Source organism: Mesoplodon densirostris, chromosome 1 (assembly GCF_025265405.1).
Source record: "Mesoplodon densirostris isolate mMesDen1 chromosome 1, mMesDen1 primary haplotype, whole genome shotgun sequence".
In the NCBI taxonomy this organism is placed as follows: Eukaryota; Metazoa; Chordata; class Mammalia; order Artiodactyla; family Ziphiidae; genus Mesoplodon; species Mesoplodon densirostris.
In genome coordinates this window covers 60,512,915-60,536,985 of record NC_082661.1, presented here as the reverse complement: position 1 = coordinate 60,536,985, position 24,071 = coordinate 60,512,915, and the positions used below count along the sequence as shown (strand labels likewise).

At 36.8% G+C, this 24,071-nt stretch overlaps 1 long non-coding RNA gene across 1 annotated transcript; it reads right to left on the bottom strand.

Annotated features, from left to right (window-relative positions):
- Positions 1 to 7,465: 7,465 nt before the first annotated feature.
- On the bottom strand, positions 7,466 to 23,575 carry LOC132479812 (uncharacterized). Its single transcript, XR_009530578.1, has 3 exons — positions 23,357 to 23,575; positions 9,226 to 9,315; positions 7,466 to 7,935 (listed from the first exon to the last, which is right to left on the bottom strand). It is a non-coding gene; the product is annotated as an uncharacterized LOC132479812 (long non-coding RNA).
- Positions 23,576 to 24,071: the final 496 nt, after the last annotated feature.

The window sequence follows — 24,071 nt, the reverse complement described above, 5'->3', positions numbered from 1 at the left end:
GCTACTCCTGATTCACTCTTCCCACCTTGGTTCCCCTTGGGTAAACCATTTCTCTCTGCAGCAAGCTAAATAACCTAACCATTCTTCTGATTGGAGAGATGTTCCTGGTGGGCTTTCACTATCTGTTCCTCAAGCCACACCACATTCTCCAAATGTTATAGCAGCTCTGTATTTGGGGATTCTGGGTCCTTGCCTAGCTATAACTCGAAGTTATAAATGGTTTTCTATGAGATTGCTGTGCTCCATGGTAAAGCTCTCTCAGTCAAGAAGTTGATCAGGAAAAAAAAAATGTGAGTAATATTCAAGAACAGAACAGCATTCTGAATCATACAAGTTGGCAGTTTCTTTCCATCTGCCTTGCCCTGTTTTGTCTGTTTTTGGTCGGCAGGACCAGATTAAGATCTTTAGAGCTGGAAAGCTTTAAAAAATATTACTGTTTCCTTTTGTTTATTTTTGCCACTACTCAGTTCTTCCCATAAGCATTTACTGAGTCTGGGTATTAGTTAATTAGCCCATTCTGCTTTATGCAGTTGTGGAGGACCTTTGCTAGGACTGCTGTCATAAAGTCACACCCTCCAAATAAGGGAAAAATCAACAGGAAGGAGTAAAAAGGCTCCACTTACCTTAAGCCTAAACTACTGTTTCTTTTTAACTGAAAAACACTGTTTAGGGTGAGATGTGTGTGTGTGTGTGTGTTTGTGTGTGTGTGTATGGGCATGTGCAGGGGGCAGAGGGATTATCTGTTACTTGTTTAGCCACAAATAAAAATAATTAAATTGTAAATAGAAGGGAAAGGGAATTTAATATAAAATTCTAGAAATAAAACCTATGGTCTTGCAGCTAGATGCTGGAAAACACTTCTCAGAGGAGTTTTTGTATATCAGCAAGGGCAAACATTAACCAAGGTTTTACAGTAACATGTGATTAGTGCTTTGATGGGGAAATACCAGAGGCTTGGGAGCTTAGAGAAAAGGGACTTAATTTAGGGTCCCTAAGAGACTTTGCGGCTGAGATCTGAAGAATGGGTAGAAGCTTGCTAGGGAATCATATATGCGAAAGAAGCTCAGGGCACACACAGTCTATATGAAAGTCAGGAAGCAAGGACGGACTTTGAGTGGAGGAACAGAAAGAAGTTCCATTGCATAAGGAATGAGGGGAGTGCTATGGGATGAGGGTGAGCAATGATAAAGGGTGTGGACTCAGTGGCTATCTTCGTTGTTCCAGCCTAAATATGACGACCTTCTGGGGAGAGGAGGAGACTTTTTGTTCATTCTCATTTGTACCCTATCTAAAAAAGGTGTTTTACCTGAGGTCTCTCTCTCTTTATGCTAGCCAGCTTTCAGATATCTGCTTTTCTTACCTACAGTGTTATTCTCGCTTTTCATTCCTGAGCTGCCCTCTGGCTGCTCAACAGCCAGCCTGGTGTGTCCCTGAATAATAGGTTTGCATTCTCACCTGGTAAGTCTTTCTGGTCTCATCTTGCTAGGCCACAATCATGCTCAGATGCTCAGAATATGTGAGCAAGGCAGTATTCCATTTGTGACTTGGGAGAAAGTTACTTAGCTGCTCTGTGCCCCATAAAAAATAATAATAGTTCTTTCACATAAGGTTGTTATAAAGATTAGCTGAATTATTTTATGTAAAGCAATTACAAATAGCTAGTACATAGTAAGCACTCAATAACTATTGTATCTAGTTATCTGTGGAGCATATGCATTGGTTTGTGCCTGCTCAACATCCATTCCCACTTCTTCTAATAATAGTACTGAAGTGTACTTTGGAGGATTATTTCTCCCCACTTTAATTCCATGGCTTGGCTTTACACCCTGGCTCCAGGTGTTAGCACATGTTCTAGACCCAGGCCAATCCCAATCAGTGATTCATTCATTAATGGACTGTGACATACTCCAAGTCAACGAACCTTGATCCTATGTTTTTTTGCCAGAATTGCAAGGAAGGAGAATCTCTTTTTATACTGGAATTGTTAGATAGAATGGAAAATAAACCAGGAGTGCTCACTAAGATGGAATTTCCTTCCTGAGAAAGAAGACAACACAGAGAAAATCAGGCCCAAATTATGGAGACCAACAGATTCCTCACAACAGTTTTTGAGCACTGGATTCAGCCACAACTTGAGCAAACATCTTATTTACATTTTTTGTTAAATTAGTAAAATAATTGTATCTGATTCTACTGTCAGTTTGAACAAGGTGACTTCTGTCCAAAAGAGCCCTAACCTGCTGACTTCACCCAAACATTTTCTGATTTGCAAGCTGCTCAAGGAGGAATGGAAGTGCTGAGTTCACAAGCTGACCCAGGGGAACACTGCTGAGCATAGTTATTACTAATGCATGTATTTCATATTCCTTCACAAATTTTCAATCTCTTTCTCTCCTCAAGTCAACTTGGATCTATGGACCCAACAACTCAAAACACTTGCAACTTACCAGAGGCTTCTGATCCAATTTTCCTTCACAACCTGGGCCCTTTTGTTTTCCTCTGTTATGTCAGACTCTCTAAGTATTTTTTTTTTACCCTTCCTCTTCAAGTAAACAAATTTATACCATGTGTCCATTTATACCCCTTCTAAATTATCTTTCTTTCTCATTCTTCCTTGCTGCCCTACCCCCATTACAATCTTTCTCAGATCAGGGAAATGTTTTATCCAAACTTCAACTAGGACATCAAGGAGATGAGTGTTGGCTAACATACAGGTTCAGAATAGAACCAAAGGGCAAAGGGGAGCTTAAAGAAATGTGTAAATAGCAACCTGAATCTGTGAGAAGAAGCAACTGATAATAAGTGAAATGGGGATTGGGATGGAGAAGGAGGTCAGTGCCTCATTGAAAATTAAATGAGAAATCCACGCTATAGTTTTCTACTATGGCAGAAATAGAAGAGAATACAGCTAGCCTTTGCATCAAAGGGCAGGAGTACTTGAACATGGGTAGATGTGTCCAGAAGCTATGAGCACTGAAATCAGAATCAGTCAAATTAGCTATTATATTTTGGTCAGCTCTGTTAACAGACTAGTGAGGAGAAAGGACATGTTTTTTTTTATATAATTTCTAAAAATATGTACACAAGTTATCTGTTTTTTCCTTCCTTAAGAACTCCAGGTTTGATTCTCAGCTCTTCTACCTACAATTGCATCACCTTGGAAAATGTTCTAAACCTCCCTGACCATCTATATATATAACATAGAAATGATTATCATCATTTCCCCAACTCGGAGGACTATTGTCAGAACTAAACAAGACACTGAATATAAAGACATTTTACAAACAACAAAGTACTACAAAAATAATAATTATGCCTATTAATAGTATTATCATCATTGCTATTATTTTGTGGATCAAAAATTCAAGCAGAGAGTCAAAAGAGTACAGTGGACCTCTAACATGCAGATTGTTTCATAACTCTCTGTATCAGTGGGCACATTCTTTTCAAAATGACAAAAGTGATACATCAGAAATTAGAATAATTCTTCTCCCAAGAGAAAGGTACTGAGTTTATGATGATTGATTGTGACATTGAAAATTAATTATTTCAATGATACTGAAAATGCAATTTATTCTTTTCTGTATTTAGGTCAGGTGGAGGAATTTCACATTGACCTGTAGAAATGGTGGTAATGCTCTTGCAATTCAAAATACACAAGGGAGCATTGTAGACCCATAGAACCAATCTTCAAATGATGCTTTGCAAATGGGTTTGTTTATGAATTTTTAAAATCCCCATATTTTTAAACATATAGTTTATTTATTATTAAATATTGGCAAATCAATAAAGTAAGAGGAAAAATCAAATCATAGGTATCAGCTATGCCTAAGTATTTCCAGCTAGGCTTGACGTGTTCTACAATAGATCTAGATTTCAGGCTCCAAGAGACTGAGAAAACATATGGAAATTTGCATTATTTACCCTGACTCTATAATATAAATAGACGGTTTCAGACACTTTGGGATAGAAAGCTTAGATTCAATATTTACTACCTTTGTTTCCTCAAACTTACCAACTGCTTTGGGTCTCAGTTTTCTTATCTGTAACTTGGGGACTCTAATAGTCTTTTTTTTTTTTTTTTTTTGTGGTACTCGGGCCTCTCACTGTTGTGGCCTCTCCCGTTGCGGAGCACAGGCTCCGGATGTGTAGGCTCAGCGGCCATGGCTCACGGGCCCAGCCGCTCCGCAGCATGTGGGATCTTCCCGGACCGGTGCACGAACCTGTGTCCTCTGCATCGGCAGACGGACTCTCAACCACTGCACCACCACGGAAGCCCCATAACTCAATTTTAAGAAAGATAATTTATTTTCATTTGCTGGGTCTTTGGTATTTTCCTCCTCCTCTCGGGTAACCACAATGATGAACTCTGGTTACATTTCAATAGATATATTTTACATAGTGCCTATAGTGGCCCATAGGAAGAATGTACAGAAGCAGAAAACATAAGGTGATGAAATGAAGATTTCATCTCTTCTAAAATTATGAAGAAGTTTCTCACTAAGTTGTTTGAATATAAATTAGTGAGAACTTTTTTAACATCAATAGAGAACAGTGGTTAGTACCATGAGTTCATATTACAATTCAGATTCCCAATCCAGGCCCCTTCACTTACAAGCTTTGTGACTTTGGGCAAGTTACTTAACCTCTCATCTAGCAAATGGAACCAATGCAAATGCAAGTAGTTTCATAGGATTGTGTTATCTTTTATAGGAGCTTAAATGAAAAGCATTTACCACAGTGCCCAGTACATAGAAAGTGTTCAGTTCAGATGAGGTATAATGATTAATTTTATATATCAATTTTACTGGGCCGCCAGGTGCTCAGATATTTAGTCAAACATTTTTCTAAGTATCTCTGATTTTGGATGAGACTAACATTTAAATAGGTAGTAAAATAGGTTGCCCTCCCCAATGTGACTGGACCTCATCCAGTCAGTTGAGAGCCTGAATAAGACAAAATGCCTGACCCTTCCCCCAATTAAAATAAAATTCTTCCTACTTGGTACATCCTGCATTTGAACCCTAACTGAAACATCAGCCTTTCCTGGGTCTCTAGCCTGTCTGCTTTTGGACAAGAACTATACCATCCACTCTCCTGGTTGCAGCCCTTTGGACTCAGGCTGAATCTGCACCATCAGCTCTCCTGGGTCTCCAGCTTGCAGACTTACTCTGTAGATCTTGGTACTTTTCAGCCTCCATAATCATGTGAGCAAATTTCTCAAAATAAATCTCTTAAAGGGTAAAATAGAGGGGGAAAAAAAAGCTGAGGTTTTAAAAAAGTCCAAGTGTGCTAATTTCTATGATGTTCTCTTCAGTTGTCATTCTTCCCTCCTATGTTGACCTGTCAGTGTCACACAGTCATTAAAGTGCAGGCAGTATTGGTGTAAATTTATAATTGGCATAATCCTTATTGCTGACATGTCAATATTTAACTTGCATTAACCTTTCCTTTGAGGCTGACAAATTGTGCATCTGTGGCTTGTTCAGTCTAATTTTTCATGTCATTGCCTTGCAAAGCATACAGATTTATAATGTCACTGTGTGATAGATGCAGGTCTCTCCTCTGCCTTGGAGAAGGGTTTCAACCCACTTAGATTATCCATTGGTTTATTTATTTATTTTCACTTCCACCCACCACCTATTTTAACAGGCTTTCAGTTAATTTACCTCCCCAAGGCCCATATTTTGAGGACGAATGGAGAGGTACCCCTGTCAGGAGTCATTAACATGCTGCTGCTAAGGCACCTACACATTGTTCTGTCCTGTCTCACACAAAGCAGCCTTCATCTGTGTGTGCATGTTGTCGCTAAGAATTTGTTGACAGAAAATGAAGACAGGTGAAAGAAAATTAGGTCAGAATAGTGTGTGGGAGACAAAGTGACATTCTTGTCAGTTTTACCTAATCTCCTAGAACAGAACGACCAGAGTTATAATTTCTCTAGGATGTGGGCAGCTGAGACTTAAACTCAATCGTTTCTGTCTCTTTTAAAAAAAAATAATGTTATTCCCTTTCCCCACTCCCCACAGGCTTTGACTGAAAGAAGTGGACAAGTATCCAAGAATTCTTATTTGAAACTCTGGGATCTGAATGCTAAGAATTTGGGACTAAAGGGGATTTGGAAGGCTGAGTCATCCCATAGGTGTTCAAAGACGGGTTTATGTAAAGATCAAAAAGGATGGCTTGCTAGCAAACATTTCCTCCAAGTTTCACAATACTATATAATGTTAAGCCACTCTCTCCACTTCACTGGAGTATTTTAGAACAGTGGAGTTATCCAATCACCCTCCAGCAAGTCTAGTACATTTATTTAAAGCTATCTAGGATAAAGATGGGATATACCCAGACCGTATATTTAGGAATGGATAGTTATTTTAATTTACATTTTATAGAATGTTTGAAGAAAACCCAAAGGAACTGACACCGAAATTTCATCTCAGTTCAGCAAAGTATTATTTACACAAGTGCTAGTAAAATGTAGCAATCATTGGTCTATTTCTTGGATCCTCAATTAAATTCTCACATATTTAGAATATCTTGAATGATTTATGGATATTAAAATGGTTAATACGTGTGCTTGAAATAACACTCCTTCTAATTGATCACTTACATGTGGGTCCCTCTTGGTCTTAAGAACCCCAAAGCAAAACTGATGTCATGTCTTTAATTATTGCTTAAAATGTTATTTTTGTACCTCAATTTCCAAGCAACCACACATCACATAAACAAAGCTAATAAATTCAAAGACACAAAGAGTGGCCCCAGATTAATCCTTGCCAATGCTAAGACTATGTCAACAATCATAGTTACAGTTAGGTTTTATTTTATCATAATGAATCATGATACATTTGTTTACTAAACAGAGACAGCCATTCCAAGCAAGGAAGCAAACACATAAACAAATTAGAACTATGTTTTTATATTTTTTACCTTCTTAGTCATGAAATCAGCTCTTCAAATATTGACACTAGTGTCTATGGAAGCCCAATACATAAAATAGGTAAAAACAGGAAAACTTTAGCTGCAGTAAGGACTATGTTCTAAGCCCAACTCATAAACATGCCCTGTGTCCAACCAAGTTCTTCCATGGTCTCTATATCATGCAGAATTTAAAAACTCCAAATTCCATAAGTGAGAAATTTGTGACTAGAGAATGTTGAGTTGCCTGATATATACTTTAACTAGCAGAACTAGAACTAGAAATCAGATCTCCTAACTTCTAATCTATTAGTATTTTCAGTAGAACAGGTCAGGAAACTTTCATGCTGTCACAAGTTCTTTTATTTATTCAACCCAAAATTTAATATGCATCTTTTATGTATTAGACACTATTTTAGGGGCCAAGGATATGAAAATTTTCAATAGAAAATTCTTACCTTCATAAAGTTTACATTTTAGTAAAAGAAACGAGCAATAAATACATCATTAAGCAATATAATGTTATTGCTTTATAACACAAAGTAAGAAAAATGGAAAAGGTAACAAGGCATATAACTTTTTGATAAGGTTGCAAGGGAAGGCGTTTCAGAAGCAGAAGTATTTGAGCAGAAACTTGAATGGGCTAAGAGAATGAGTTATGGGGACAATATTTAAGGCATAATGAATAACTGATGCAAATGTCCTCAGTTAGGTGTGTTTTGGGCACACTTAAGAGCAGCCAAAAGGGCAGAGGGTCTAGAATGCAATGAGTCAGGGGTGAGGAGTAGGGAGGAGACTAGATTGGAGAGGGAGCTCTGGAGGTCATGGAGATAATTTCAGATCTATTTGAATCTGTTGGAAAACCATTTGATCATTTGAATTGTGTCTGTGGCACGTCGTGGCTTTTGTTCTTGAAAATAATTATTCTCTACTTTCATTCTTCTGCCATGTAGCTGTTCAGTTTTCCCAGCAGTACTAATTGAAGAGACTGTCTTTTCTCCATTGTGTATCTCTCTACTGGATAAAGGATGAAACATAGGGAAGTAAAATCAGAAACACTTTTATGTACTAACAAAGAATAATGCCACATTTTTAGTGTTTATATAATATCTTCTCCCTAAAGTCATTCTACACTGTTAATTGAATTCCTACAATTATTCTGAGATATAAGAAAACACAGAGTATTATTTCCATTTAACAGATTGGAAGCTGAGATTGTAAAGTAAGACATCAAGTAGTCATATTTCAAGAACAGAGCTTTATCAGCCACACAATAATGACTATTTTACACTGCATTGGAGGTTGGGGGGGTAGGCAAGAGAGAGCGATAAGCTTTTACTTAGAAGAGAAAGGGAAGATCAGTTGCTTTTTAATTCATTCAATACTTATTTATCATATATCATGTGTCAGGCACTGCATTAGACACTGGGGATACAGAGGTGGAAAAAGTCAATTCCTGACCTAACAAAGTCTGCTCTAGGATACAATAATGACCTTCAGTCTTTTTGCCTTTTATTATATGCTCACCAATTTAGAAGTATCTCATGCTTCAATCTCCTAATAATCCATAGATAATGAAATTAAAGAGCAGAAAGACTAAACAATTTATACAAGGTCACTCAATGTGAAATTTGTGAGCTTCTGTAGGATTCAAGCCCAGGTTTAACCCCAAAGTCTGTTCTCTTAACTATATGCTTCTTCACCTCTTTTAAACACTCTACATGTTTAAATGTCTCTTGCATTCCCCCCTTAGTTGTTTTTTCCTTTTTTTGTTGTTTATAGTTATTTTATTATCTTGCTGCTTCTCTATTAATAACACAGATCTCAATTAATGTTTAGCATACTTAATTTACTATCACTCTAGCTACAAAGTATTTGTGCATTGGGCCAGCATAATAATTTTTACATTTTTTAAATTTCAAAATAAGTATTTTTCCTCCCTTGATAAACCTTTATAAAAATCCAAACAATTCAGGGAGCATGAAAGACTCTCTTTAATCCCATCATCCAGGGTAACCACTGTCCACTTCTTAAGGCACATCATCATAGAATATTAAAATATACTCCCTCAGTTTTTTAAAATTTATTTTCTTATTTTTTGCTTATCTTGGCATGTGAACTGTTGACACCTATCAAATGAGTTAGTGGATACAGAACTTCAATGGCCTTGAGCTAATGTAGGTAAATTAGACACAGAGCACTGCATATACTGAGTATACTGAGCAGTCATCAAAGCCAAAATCATACACTCACATGCACACACACACACACATACACACACACTGGTGTATTGTTAATAGTACTGACCCTATCCAAATCAATAGCTTTTCTTCAATTTCATAGGTAGTCCTTTTCTCACAATCTCCTGCTTCTATGTCTCCAGAAGTTTTAGAAAACCTGAGAGTAAAGTAATGTCAGTTCCCCAGTTCTCTAGTTTTCTGAAGTACACAGAGGATACATTAGTATATACTGGCAGGACAAAGTCAAGTTTCAAATTTAGTCAAAGTCTTCATAACTCAGAGTATGTAACTTCCCTTCTCACCTAGATGTAAGGACTGGGCTGTTGAGAATTCTATATGGCTTTTGGGAGACACGCATTTAAGAACATAAACTCTGAACGTGAGTTTAAATACCAGGTACACTGCTTGTAGGTGAACAATTTAACATTACTGTGCTTCACTTTCATCATTGGTCAATAGAAATAATAATAGTGACTAACTTACAAAGCTGTTTTGAAAACTTAGTGAGTTAATAAAGTGAAATAGTAAGTGCTGTTTAAACGATTACTATTATTTAATCTCAAACCTCAAAGGTCTTGTCAAAAAATTGAGTTGTTTTAGTCATGGAATTTTTTTTTTAACATCTTTATTGGAGTATAATTGCTTTACACTGACATGTTAGTTTCTGCTCTATAACAAAGTGAATCAGCTGTACATATATATATATATTCCCATATACCCTCCCTTTGGCGTCTTCCTCCAACTATCCTTATCCCACCCCTCTAGGTGGTCACAAAGCAGTGAGCTGATCTCCCTGTGCTTCCCACTAGCTACCTATTTTACATTTGGTAGAGTATATATGTCCATGCTACTCTCTCACTTCGTCCCAGCTTACCCTTCTCCCTCCTCATGTCCTCAAGCCCACTCTCGAAGTCTTCATCTTTATACCTGTCCTGCCCCTAGTTTCTTCAGAACCATTTTTTTTCTTTTTTTTTTTTTTTAGATTCCATATATATATGCTAGCATACGGTATTTGTTTTTCTCTTTGTGACTCACTACACCCTATACGACAGTCTCTAGGTCCATCCACCTCACCACAAATAACTCAATTTCATTTCTATATATGGCTGAGTAATATTCCATTGTATATATGTGCCACATCTTCTTTATCTATTCATCTGTCAATGGACATTTACGTTGCTTCCATGTCCAGGCTATGGTAAACAGAGCATAAATGAACATTTTGGTACATGACTATTTTTGAATTATGGTTTTCTCAGGGTATATGCCCAGTAATGGGATTGCTTGGTCATATGGTAGTTCTATTTGTAGTTTTTTAAGGATCCTCCATACTGTTCTCCATAGTAGCTGTATCAATTTACATTCCCACCAATAGTGCAGGAGAGTTCTCTTTTCTCCACACCCTCTCCAGCATTTATTGTTTGTAAATTTTTTGATGATGGCCATTCTGGTCATCATCTGGTGTGAGGTGATACCTCATTGTAGTTTTGATTTGCACTTCTCTAATGATTAGTGATGTTGAGCATCCTTTCATGTGTTTGTTGGCAATCTGTATATCTTCTTTGTAGAAATGTCTATTTAGGTCTTCTGTCCATTTTTGGATTGGGTTGTTTGTTTTTTTGTTATTGAGCTGTGTGAGCAGCTTATAAACTTTGCAGCTTAATTCTTTGTCAGTTGCTTCATTTGCAAATATTTTCTCCCATTCTGAGGTCTGTCTTTTCCTCTTGTTTATGTTTTCCTTTGCTGTGCAAAATCTTTTGTTTCATTAGGACCTATTTGTTTATTTTTGTATTTATTTCCATTTCTCTAGGAGGTGGGTCAAAACGATCTTGCTGTGATTTACGTCATAGAGTGTTCTAAGTTTTCCTCCAATAGTTTTACAGTGTCTGGCCTTACATTTAGGTCATTAATCCATTTTGAGTTTATTTTTGTGTATGGTGTTAGGGAGTGTTATAATTTCATTCTTTTACATGTAGCTGTCCAGTTTTCCCAGCACCATTTATTGAAGAGGCTGTCCTTTCTCCATGGTATATTCCTGCCTCCTTTATCAAAGATAAGGTGACCATATGTGTTTGGGTTTATCTCTGGGCTTTGTATCCTGTTCCATTGATCTATATTTCTGTTTTTGTGTCAGTACCATACTGTCTTGATTACAGTAGCTTTGTAGTATAGTCTGAAGTCAGGGAGCCTGATTCCTCCAGCTCCATTTTTCTTTCTCAAGTTTGCTTTGGCTATTCGGGGTCTTTTGTGTTTCCATAGAAATTGGGAATTTTTTTGATCTAGTTCAGTGAAAAATGCCAGTGGTATTTTGATAGGGATTGAATTGAATCTGTAGATTGCTTTGGATAGTATAGTCTTTTTCACAATGTTGATTCTTCCAATCCAAGAACATGGTAAATCTCTCCATCTGTTTGTATCATCTTTAATTTCTTTCATCTGTGTCTTATAGTTTTCTGCATACATGTATTTTGTCTCCTTAGGTAGGTTTATTCCTAGGTATTTTATTCTGTTTGTTGCAGTGGTAAATAGGAGTATTTCCTTAATTTCTCTCCCAGATTTTGCATCATTAGTGTATAGTAATGCAAGGGATTTCTTGCATTAATTTTGTATCCTGCTACTTTACCAAATTCATTGATTAGCTCTAGTACTTTTCTGGTAGCATCTTTAGGATACACTACGTATAGTATCATGTCATCTGCAAAGACTGATAGCTTTACTTCTTCTTTTCCGATTTGGATTCATTTTATTTCTTTTACCTCACAGGTTGCTGTGGCTAAAACATCCAAAACTATGTTGAATAATAGTGGCAAGAGTGGACAACCTTGTCCTGTTCCTGATCTTAGAGGAAATGGTTTCAGTTTTTTACCATTGAGACTGATGTTGGTTGTGGGTTTGTCATATATGGCCTTTATCATGTTGAGGTAAGTTCCCTCTATGTCTACTTTCTGGAGGGTTTTTATCATAAATTTGTTTTAAATTTTATTGAAAGCTTTTTCTGAATCTATTGAGATGATGATATAGATTTTGTCCTTCAATTTGTTAATATGGTGTATCACATTGATTGATTTGCGTGTATTGAAGAATCCTTGCATTCTTAGGATAAACCCCACTTGATCATGGTGTATGATCCTTTTAATGTACTGTTAGATTCTGTTTGCTTGTATTTTGTTGAGGATTTTTGCATCTCTTCATCAGTGATATTGTCTTGTAGTTTTCTTTCTTTGTGACATCTTTGTCTGGTTTTGGTATCAGGGTGATGGTGGCCTTGTAGAATGAGTTTGGGAGTGTTCCTCCCTCTGCTATATTTTGGAAGATTTTGAGAATTATAGGTGTTAGCTCATCTCTAAATGTTTCATGGAATTTGCCTGTGAAGCCATCTGGTCCTGGGCTTTTGTTTATTGGAAGATTTTTATCATAGTCTCAATTTCTGTGCTTGTGATTGGTCTGTTTATATTTTCTATTTCTTCCTGGTTCAGTCTTGGGAGGTTGCACTTTTCTAAGAATTTGTCGTTTTCTTTGTGGTTGTTGATTTTATTGGCATATAGTTGCTTGTAGTAATCTCTCATGATCCATTGTATTTCTGCAGTGTCAGTTGTTACTTCTCCTTTCATAATTCTAATTCTATTGATTTGAGTCTTCTCCCATTTCTTCTTGAAGAGTCTGGCTAATGGTTTATCAATTTTGTTTATCTTCTCAAAGAACCAGCTTTTAGTTTTATTGATCTTTGCTATCATTTCCTTCATTTCTTTTTCATTTATTTCTGATCTGATCTTTATGATTTCTTTCCTTCTCCTAACTTTGTGAGTCTTTTGTTCTTCTTTCTCTAATTGCTTTAGGTGTAAGGTTAGGTTGTTTATTTTAGCTGTTTCTTGTTCTTGAGGTAGGATCATATTGCTATAAACTTCCCTCTTAGAACTGCTTTTGCTGCATCCCATAGGTTTGGGGTCATATGTTTTCAGTGTCATTTCCTTCTAAGTATTTTTTGATTTCCTCTTTAATTCCTTCAGTGATCACTTCGTTATTAAGTAGTGTATTGTTTAGCCTCCATGTGTTTGTATTTTTTACAGGTTTTTTCTTGTAATTGATATATAGTCTCCTAGTGTTGTGTTCAGAAAAGATACTTGATACGATTTCAATTTTCTTAAATTTACCAAGGCTTGATTTGTGACCCAAGATATGATCTATCCTGGAGAATATTCCATGAACACTTGAGGAGAAAGTGTATTCTGTTGTATTTTGATGGAATGTCCTATAAATATCATTTAAGTCCATCCTGTTTAATGTATCATTTATAGCTTGTGTTTCATTATTTATTTTCATTTTGGATGATCTGTCCACTGTTGAAAGTGGGGTGTTATAGTCCCCTACTATGATTGTGTTACTGTCAATTTCCCCTTTTATGGCTGTTATTTTTTCCTTATGTATTGAGGTGCTCCTATCTTGGGTGCATAAATATTTACAATTGTTATATCTTCTTCTTGGATTGATCCCTGTATCATTATGTAGTGTCTTTCTTTATGTCTTGTAATAGTCTTTGTTTCAAAGTCATTTTGTCTGATAATAGTATTGCTACTCCAGCTTTCTTTTGATTTCCATTTGCATAGAATATCTTTTTCTATCCCCTCACTTTCTGTCTGTATGTGTTCCTAGGTCTGAAGTGGATCTCTTGTAGACAGCATATACACAGGTCTTGTTTTTGTATCCATTCAGCCAGTCTATGTCTTTAAGTTGGAACATTTAATCCATTTATATTTAAAGTAGTTATTGACATGTATGTTCCTATTACCATTTTCTTAATTGTTTTGGGTTTGTTTTTGTAGGTGTTTTCCTTCTCTTGTGTTTCTTGCCCAGAGAAATTCCTTCAGCATTTGTTGTAAAGCTGGTTTGGTGGTGCTGAATTCTCTTAGCTTTTGCTTGTCTGTAAAGGTTTTAATTTCTCAATCGAATCTGAATGAGATCCTTGCTGTGTAGAATAGTCTTGGTTGTAGGTTTTTCTCTTTCATCACTTTAAATATGGCTTGCCACTCCCTTCTGGCTTACAGAGTTTCTGCTGAAAGATCAACTGTTAACCTTATGGAGATTGCCTTGTATTGTGTTTGTTGTTTTTCCCTTGTTGCTTTTAATATTTTTTCTTTGTATTTAATTTTTGATAGTTTGATTTATATGCATCCTGTTGTGTTTCTCCTTGGAGTTATCCGTATGGGAGTCTCTCTGCTTCCTGGACTTGATTGACTCTTTCTTCTCCCATATTAGGGAAGTATACAACTTAATCTGTTCAAATATTTTCTCAGTTGTTTCTTTTTTTCTTCTTCTGGGATCCCTATTATTTGAATGTTGGTGCATTTAATGTGATCCCAGAGGTCTTTGAGACTGTATTCAATTCTTTTCATTCTTTTTTCTTTATTCTGCTCTGTGGTAATTATTTCCACTATTTTATCTTCCAGGTCACTTATCCATTCTTCTGCCACAGTTATTCTGCTATTGATTTCTTCTAGAGAATTTTTAATTTCATTTGTTGTGGTGTTCACCATTGTTTGTTTGCTCTTTAGCTCTTCTAAGTCCTTGTTAAATGTTTCTTTTAGTTTCTCCATTCTATTTCCAAGATTTTAGATCATCTTTACTATCATTACTCTGAATTCTTTTTCAAGTAGACTGACTATTTCCTCTTCATTTGTTTGGTTTGGTGGGATTTTACCTTTCTCCTTCAACTGCTACGTGTTTCTCTTTCTTCTCATTTTGCTTAACTTACTGTGTTTGGGGTCTCCTTTTCACAGGCTGAAGATTCATACTTCCTGTTGTTTTGGTGTCTGCCCCCAGTGGCTAAAGTTTGTTTAGTGGGTTGTGTAGGCTTCCTGGTGGAGGGGACTAGTGCCTGTGTTCTGGTGGATGAGGCTGGATATTGTCTTTCTGGTGGGCAGGACCGAGTCCGGTGGTGTGTTTTGGGGTGTCTGTGACCTTATTATGATTTTAGGCAGCCTCTCTGCTAAGGGGTTGTGTTGTTTTCCTGTCTTGCTAGTTGTTTGGCATAGGGTGTCCAGCAGTGTAGCTTGCTGGTCCTTGCTTGGAGCTGGGTCTTAGCTTTGAGATGGAGATCTCTGGGAGTACTTTTGCCATTTGATATTATGTGGAGCTGGGAGGTGTCTGGTGGACCAGTGTCCTGAGCTCATCTCTCCCACCTCAGAAGCAATATCCTGACACCTGGCCAGAGCACCAAGACCTTGTCAGCCACTTAGCTCAGAAAAAAGGAAAGAAGGAAGGAAAAAAAGAAAATAAATAATTTATTAAAAAATAAAAAAGTTACTAAAAATAAAAAAAAATTAAAAAGTAATAAAAAGAAAAAGAAAGAAAGAAGAGAGCAACCAAGCCAAAAAACAAATCCACCAATCATAACAAGTGCTAAAAAAAAAAAAAAAAGGACAGACTGAACCCTAGCACCAATGATAAAAGCAAAGGTATACAGACAAAAATCACACAAAGTCCATGGTCTCAATTTTGGGATGATACATTGTCTATTCAGGTATTCTAGATATGGAAGCGTTCATTAAGTTGATTGTGGAGATCTAATCCACTCCTCTTGAGGATTAAATTTCTCCTGAGCAGAAATTACTCTTTCTCTTCTTTGTTCACACAGCTCTTGGGGTTCAGCTTTGGTTTTGGCCCTGCATCTGTGTGTAGGTCACCTGAGGGCATCTGTTCCCTGCCCAGACAGGACGGAGTTGAAGGAGCTGCTGATTAGGGGGCTCTTCTCACTCAGGCCAGGGGGAGGGAGGGGTATGGATGCAGGGCGAGCCTGCGGCACTTCTTGTGTTCTCTCAGGGAAGTTGTCTCTGGATCACGGGACCCTGGCAGTATTGGGCTGCAGAGGTTCCTGGGAGGGGAGGTGTGGATTGTGACCTGTGCTTGCACATAGGTTTCTTGGTGGCAGCAACAGCAGCCTTAGCATCTCATGCCCGTCTTGGGGGTCTGTGCTGATAGCCACGTCTCATGCTGGTCTGTGGAGCTCGTTTAGGCAGTGCTCTGAATCCCTTCTCCTCGCGCACCCCAAAACAATTTTCTCTTGCCTCTTAGGAAGTTCCAGATCTTTTCCGGGACTCCCTCCTGGCTAGCTGTGGTGCACTAGCCCCTTCAGGCTGTGTTCACACAGCCAACCCCAGTCCTCTCCCTGGGATCTGACCTCCGAAGCCCAAGCCTCAGCTCCCATCCCCTGCCCGCCCCGGCGCATGAGCAGACAAGCCTCTCGGGCTGGTGAGTGTAGGTCGGCACTGCTCCTCTATGCAGGAATCTCTCTGCTTTGCCCTCTGCACCCCTGTTGCTGTGCTCTCTTCTGTGGCCCCGAAGCACCTCCCTCTGCCACCTGCAGTCTCCACCCATGAAGGGGCTTCCTAGTGTGTGGAAACCTTTCCTCCTTCACAGCCCCCTCCCACTGGTGCAGATCCCATCCCTATCCTTTTGTCTCTGTTTTTTCTCTTTTCTTTTGCCTACCCAGGTACATGGGGAGTTTTTTGCCTTTTGGGAGGTCTGAGATCTTCTGCCAGCGTTCAGTAGGTGTTCTGTAGGAGTTGTTCCACATGTAGATGTACTTCTGGTGTATTTGTGGGGAGGAAGGTGATCTCCATGTCTTACTCCTCCGCTATCTTGAAGGTCTCCCTCTATGCAATGTTTTTTGACTAATGAAAATAGCCACTATTTTGTACTTCACAGGTCAGGAAACTTTATACTGTAAAGGGCCAGAGAGTAAGTTATTTTAGGTTTTGCAGGTAGTACTCAACTCTGCTACTGTAGGACAATGCAGCTGCAGGCAATACCTTAAAAAATGGATGTGCTTGTGCTCTAATGAAACTTTCTTTACAACAGATCAGCAAAGTTTTGCCAACTCCTGGAGTATAAAATTTGCTAGGTGCTCTGCCAGGGGCATTATATATTTTACCTTCTTTAAGAAGGTGTTCTTAACATCTTCATATTATTTACATATGAAAAAATAATCCTTACCTTCTGAAAAATGAATTGATTTCAGCCAAAGTTTTATTACATGTTCAAGCCAGCTTTTAACTTTGGTCTGTGTGACTACCAAGCCCGAACCCATTCAATTAATTATCTCTGCAAGTGGTAAAATATTATATCTTTGTATCTTATATGGAGTTTATTGATCATTTTAGCACTAAGAAAACAAAATTTTCTGAAAAAGAGGAAGCATTGAATTAGTTTGTACTGATATGGAAAAGAATGGCCCATGGATTGGAACTCCATGTGATTAGTACTATTGTTGCCAATAATATTTAGACAGTTGTTTAGATATTTCACTGGCATGATTACTGATTAACCCCATAATCAGCTAAGCACAAAATTTTGACTAAAAATGGAAATTTTCTACATTTTTCTCCATCTGTAAAATAGGCCTAATATAAAGTAGAGGAATAGACTTCTTTTTATTAGACATAGCTATAAATGGTGAGAATACAGCAGGGACTAGATTGCTGCATTTAAGAGTTTATAGAAGATCAAATTTATAGATAAAAGCAATAAAATATACACACAATAATATATCCTCTGTCTTATGTGACACAGTCTATAAAGGAAAATAAAACTGCATAAGCATGATAGAGAAAAAAGATAGATCACTCTTATTTTACATAGGCTGGCCAAGAAAGTCCTACTTAAAAGGTGACACTATGGAGAAATCTGGAATAATTGAGGCAGCAAGCCATGAAGATATGTTAGGCAAGAGTGTTGTAAGCAGAGAGAACAGCAAATATAGACATTCTACAGTGAAATTGTGTTTGAAGAGTTCTCAGAATAGCAAGGTGGCAAAAGAGAGAGAATGGTAAGAAAGTCAGAGACATAGCAGAGACCAGGGTAAGGAATTTGTAAGCAAAGTGTGACACATTCTGATTTAAGTTAAAAAGAAAGAAAAAAAGAAAGAGATGAGAGAGGGGGAGGGAGGGAGGAGAGAGGGAGAGAGGGAGTGAAAGGGAGAATGAATGGATGAATGAAGGAAATTTTGCTGTTGTGGGGAAGAGAAAGGAAAATAGATGAGGCAGGTAGAAAGTAGAAGCAGGAGATGAGTATTAGATGAGTACTTAGAAGAATGGAATTTCTATTTATGGGAAGATCAGTGCAGGAGCATGTATGAGGGTAGGGGGCATTCTAATTTTGAGATGCACATTAAATATTCAAGTGGCAATATTATATGCTATTGGATATGAGTTTGGAATTCAGGATTTGGGGAGATGTGGGCATATTTGCCATTTGAAGTTATTAGATATGATGAGATTACCGAGCATATGTGACACAACAATTTAAGTCCAAGGACCAAACCTGGAGGCAGAGGATGGTATTTGGAGGTCATTCTCCAGTTCCTTGGGAAAGAAGCCAACTAAGAATACTAAGGAGATGTAAGGGATATAAGATTAGCATTGTGACAGAGTGATTCCCCAAAAGCAAAGTATATAAAGTATTTCAAAGAGGATAGAATATTAAAATACAATACATCTAATATCACTAAGTCAAGTGAAATAAGAACAGATAAATGACTATTAAATTTAGCAAATTGATGTCACTGATAACTGACAAAATAAATTATGATGGATGTAGTAGGGGTAAAAGCTCCCTTGTCTTAAGAAAGAATGGGAGGAGAGGATATGAAGGCAGGAAATAGAAACCACATATTTTTGTTTGTTTGTTTGTCTTTTGGCAGTCACAGCAAGCTTATTGTTGTCAATAGAGCACTGGTATGCTTCTCCAAGGGGGCATAGGCAGAGGCCGTTAGAAAAGTGAGTTGGATGGTGGCAGGGAGAGAGACAGGTGCTGAGGTTGATTCCTGGTCTCCTGGAGTCCATGTTTCCATCCCTCTTATCTGGGTCCAATGAGCATAGTCCACCTGGGCATGGGCCATCCTAAGGTGGTTTCTGGCTGGGTATGCCCTGGGCAGGAGAGGAAGGATACACACACACACACACACACACACACACACACATATTTGTGTGTGTGTGTGTGTGTGTGTGCGTGTATGTGTGTATATATATATATATATATATATATATATATATATATATATATATATATATATATGGAGAGAGAGAGAGAGAGAAGTTGATCTAAGGAGATTGGGAGTCAGGAGGGAAGAATTGCTTTTGTTTGCTTGTGTCTTTGTTATATGGAGATATGAGTGATCCAGTAGACAGGGATATGTTATGATGCAGGAAAGGGAGGGGCACTTTCAAGAGTGATTCTTTGAGTAGGGGTTCTTCACACAGGTGGTTGAATTGCCTTTAGGAGTACAGTGGGTTCATCCATCAGAATAGGAGGGGAGTCAGAGCAATGGTCCAGGCTGGTAGCTTGATCATAGGATTCTGTGCAAGTCCTCTTCAGATTTTCTCTATATTTTCTGAATTACGAAGCAGTCAAAAATTGAGAAGGAGAAAGCATGTGTTGGAGGATTGTAGATTTCACACCTTCTTGATACACAGGAGACTGAAGGACAGGAAAATTAACCAGTGCTAAACAGCTACCTCGTTTGAATAGTCACGGATGTAAAATGAGATATATTAGTACACATATGCATTTTTCTCCAATTACATTCAGCTGCTCCTATGCAGGTACTTACTGGGGAGAGGAGTTGGAATTTAATGAGAGTTAGGGGCTCATCAGATGAAGAAAAGAGGGGAAATGGAGTTGAAGGTCTATGTAAAGTATTGCTTTTATTGATGAATTATGAAGGGAGATGTAAAGGAGATAAGGGACAATGAGAAAGTAGATTGGTGATTTCAAGTGGGTATAGAAATCGATGGTGACAAACAAGCCAGAGGAAGAGAAATGGAAATATAGGAGGTGATAGTTGAAGAATGAAATCATTAAAAGTTTAGTGTGGAGAGGTCAAAATTATTGGTAATAACAACATCTGGGTTATGAACATGAGAATAGATGACTATTCCCCTTACTTCCTTAAAGCATTTAAAATTTCACAGTCTTCATAGAATTTCAAGCCCTATAAGAATTAGTTGGGCAGCTTTTTTTTTAAAAATTTTTTTTGCACAGTGCTTTTTAAGAATTTTTCAAATTTCAGTATAAAAATTGTCACTTTTCCAATCAGTCAAGAGATTCATTATTCAGTATGGTAGTCAATGGCAACACGTGGCTATCTAAATTTTAATTTTAATTGATTAAAATTAAACACAATTTAAAATTCACTTCCCCAGTCTCATTAACCACATTTGAAAGTCTCCAGAGCCACATGTGGCTAATCACTACTCTTTATTTTTTATTTTTATTTTTTTGTGGTACACAGGCCTCTGACTCTTGTGGCCTCTCCCGTTGCGGAGCACAGGCTCCGGACACGCAGGCTCAGTGGCCATGGCTCACAGGTCCAGCCGCTCCACGGCATGTGGGATCTTCCCAGACTGGGGCACGAACCTGTGTCCCCTGCATCGGCAGGTGGACTCTCAACCACTGCGCCACCAGGGAAGCCCTGGCTAATCACTACTATTTTGGACTATGCAAATAAGAAAGATTTTCATCATCATGGAAAGTTCTATTGAAAGATGCTATTCTAAAGCTTTGCTTCATACTATTCCAAAGTTAAACAATTCTGGGACAGAACAGAAATTAAATTTTGCCTTGAAACCACCTGATCAGTTTTGCTAGACACAGAAATTATCTGACAACTACTATGTTACCATAACTGCCTAGATACCATATGTTTTATGGCATCTATGAAATAGGTAGATAATTGTCATGGCTACTGAATCACATAATATGAGCTAATGAGAAGTAACTCACTGGTAAAAGGCAACACAAAAGATGTGTTTGATTAAAGCAACTGTTTTCCATATGTTCTCTTTTGTCAAAGATCCTAGTTATTTTGGAGTATGGGGAGTTTGTGATTCAAGCCACTAACCCTTATTATAATGGTGTGCCTTCTAACATTCAAATCAAACTCATGACATGGCTCATAATGGGGACTAATATACAGATGGGGAAAACCAATGATTCTTTTAAAATCTTGAAGCTAGCAATTTACTTCCAGGCTTACTTCTTTTGGAAGAAAATGGATGAACAAATAAGCAATCATTTTCTCATGAGTGAAGGTAAGGTCAGCTAAACATCTGCTTTATTCTAGCCACGTGGCACAATTTTCAGAGGAAATTACTATGGCTGTAACCAGAATGTCAGAAAGGCTCACTGTTCAGCTTCAGTGGATGTTGTGTTCATCTGATGGAATTTTGCTTTCTGTGGCATCTAAGCATATATTAAAAACATACACCAGGGAAGGAAAGGGAAGGGAAGATCAAGAGCTAGGAAATAAATATGGATGAACTCTTATTCTGTATCATATCTGCATGGGATGGTTAAATTATATCAGGTTGCTTAAGGTTCACACCAATTATTTGGTGTATGTTTTGTTTTCGCCTCAGTTTTACAGAGGAAGGTACTCAGAAACATTAAGATCAAGTAACTAGCTCATGTTCTCAGAATTGATGATGGTTGGAGGATGGAGATCTTTCTGGCTCTAAAAAGCTGTCATTATGTAAAACAAAGTTAAATATCACTTGCTGAATTTTCTGAGTATCTCTGGGAACACTCTGAGTAGATTGCTTCATTTGACCATTTAGACCAAGAACCAACCACATTAGAAATGTTGTGAAAATGCTCCTAGTCATGTATCAGATTGTTTTCCTTAAAAAAAAGATTTTTTTGAAATTCTATTTAATTTGATGAGTTAGATATTTTAACCAACATTTTGATAAATTATAGTATTTGCCTCTCAGGGAGGTTAAGGCAAAATACGGTTACACTAAATTAGTACCTATTACTATAAAATGGTTTTAGAATAGAATCAACTCTGTCAACTTTTATAACTGTTAAAAAATTCCTTGTATAACAATTGCTACTTGTTTTTTGCAAAAGTGTTTTTTTCCCTATCAATGTAACTAAAGTTTTGTCAGTTTTGTTCTTTTGAAATAACCAATTTTTGTTTGTAGATTTTTGTCTACTATTTTTCTATTCTATATTTCACTCCTTTTTATCTCATCTTTTTAAAATTTTCTTCCTTCTGATTGTTTTGACTTCAATTTGCTCTTAGTTTCTAGTTTCTTGAGTCTGAAGTTTAGGCTATTGATCTGAGATATTTCTTCTTTTTATATGTGGACATTTACAGTTATAAGTTTCCCTCCAAGTTCTGTTTTAGCTGGACTCCATACATTTGGTATATTGTAATTTCTTCTTTGACTATTGATTATTTAGGAGTGTAATGTTTAATTTCCATATATTTGTGAATTTCTGAAATTTATTTCTGTTATTTATTTCTAATCTTATTCCTTTGTGGTCAGAGCACATAAAAACTATTCCAAAACACAGAAGAGGCAGAAATCCTACAAAACTCATTTTATCAAGCTAGTATAAGTTTTATACCAAAAACAGGAAAAGATAGCACAGGAAAACTACAAACCATTTCTGTTATGAATATAATATAAATATCCTTAATACACCAAATATAGCAACATATAACAGTGATAATATATTAAAATAAGTTAGTGTTTACACCAAGAATTCAAGGTTGGTAAAACATTAAAAAAGTGGGGCAGTGTAATATGGTATATTAACAGAATCAAGGTCAAAAACAAGATGATCATCTAAATAGATGCACGAAATCATTTCACAATATCCAAAACCTTTCATAATAAAAACACTCAACAGATTATGAATAGAAGAAAATTTCCACAATCTGATAAAGATCATCTCTGAAAACACCAGAGCTAACATTACACTTAATGGAGAAAGTCTAAATGCTGTCCCCTAATGTCAGGAACAAGACAAAGATGTCTGCTGTGGTCACTTCAAAAATATATGGGAGGTTATAGGTAAGGCAATTAGACAAAAATGAAATAAAAGACATTCGGATTTGAAAAGAAGTAAAACTATCTCTATTCGCAGATGCCACATGTAGTATATAGGAAATCCTAAGAAATGATCATAGATCTAAATGTAACAGCTAAAACTATAAAACACTTAAAACACAGGAATAAGTCTTTTGGCATTGGATTTGGTAGTTCTTTCTCAGATATGACACCAAAAGCACAAGCAACAAAAGAAAAAAATAAATCAGACTTTATCAAAATTAATAATTTTCAAATTCACAGAACACTATCAAGAAAATTAAAAGAAAACAACAGAATTGTAGAAAATATTTACAAATTACATACCTGATAAGTATCCAGTATCCTTGTTATACAGAAAATTATTATAGATGCACAAATAACCCAGTTTAAAAATGAACAAAAGATTTGAATACATATTTTTCCAAAGAAGATACAAAATAACAAAAAAACACATAAAAAGGTGCTCAAAATTATTAGCCACTAAGAAAATGTAAAACAAAACCACAATGAGATATCACTTCCCACCCAGTAGGAAATCTCTTGGAAGACTCATACATTCCTGGTGAGGATGTATAGCAGTGCAGCTGTTTGATAAACAGTTTGGCATTTCCTCTAAAATGATAAAAATAGTTTCCATATGACTCAGATATTCCATTTTTAGATGTATACTCAATAAAATTGGAAACATAGGTCCACACAAAAACTTGTACATGAATGTTCATATCAGCATTGCTCATATTAGCTAAAAATGGAAGCAACTCAAAAGTCCATCAGCTGATTAATAAATAAGTGAAATGTGGCATATTTATACAATGGAATATTATTTGACCATAAAAAAGAATGAAACACTGATAGATAATAAAACAGGTATAAACCTTGAAATATTATGCTAAATGGATGAAGCCAGACAGAAAGGCCACTTACTGTATGATATCATTTATGAACTGTCCAGAATAGGTAAATGTAAAGTAAGATTCATTAGATTAGTAATTATCAGGGACTGTGGGAAAGAAAAATGAGGATTAACTACTAAAGAATA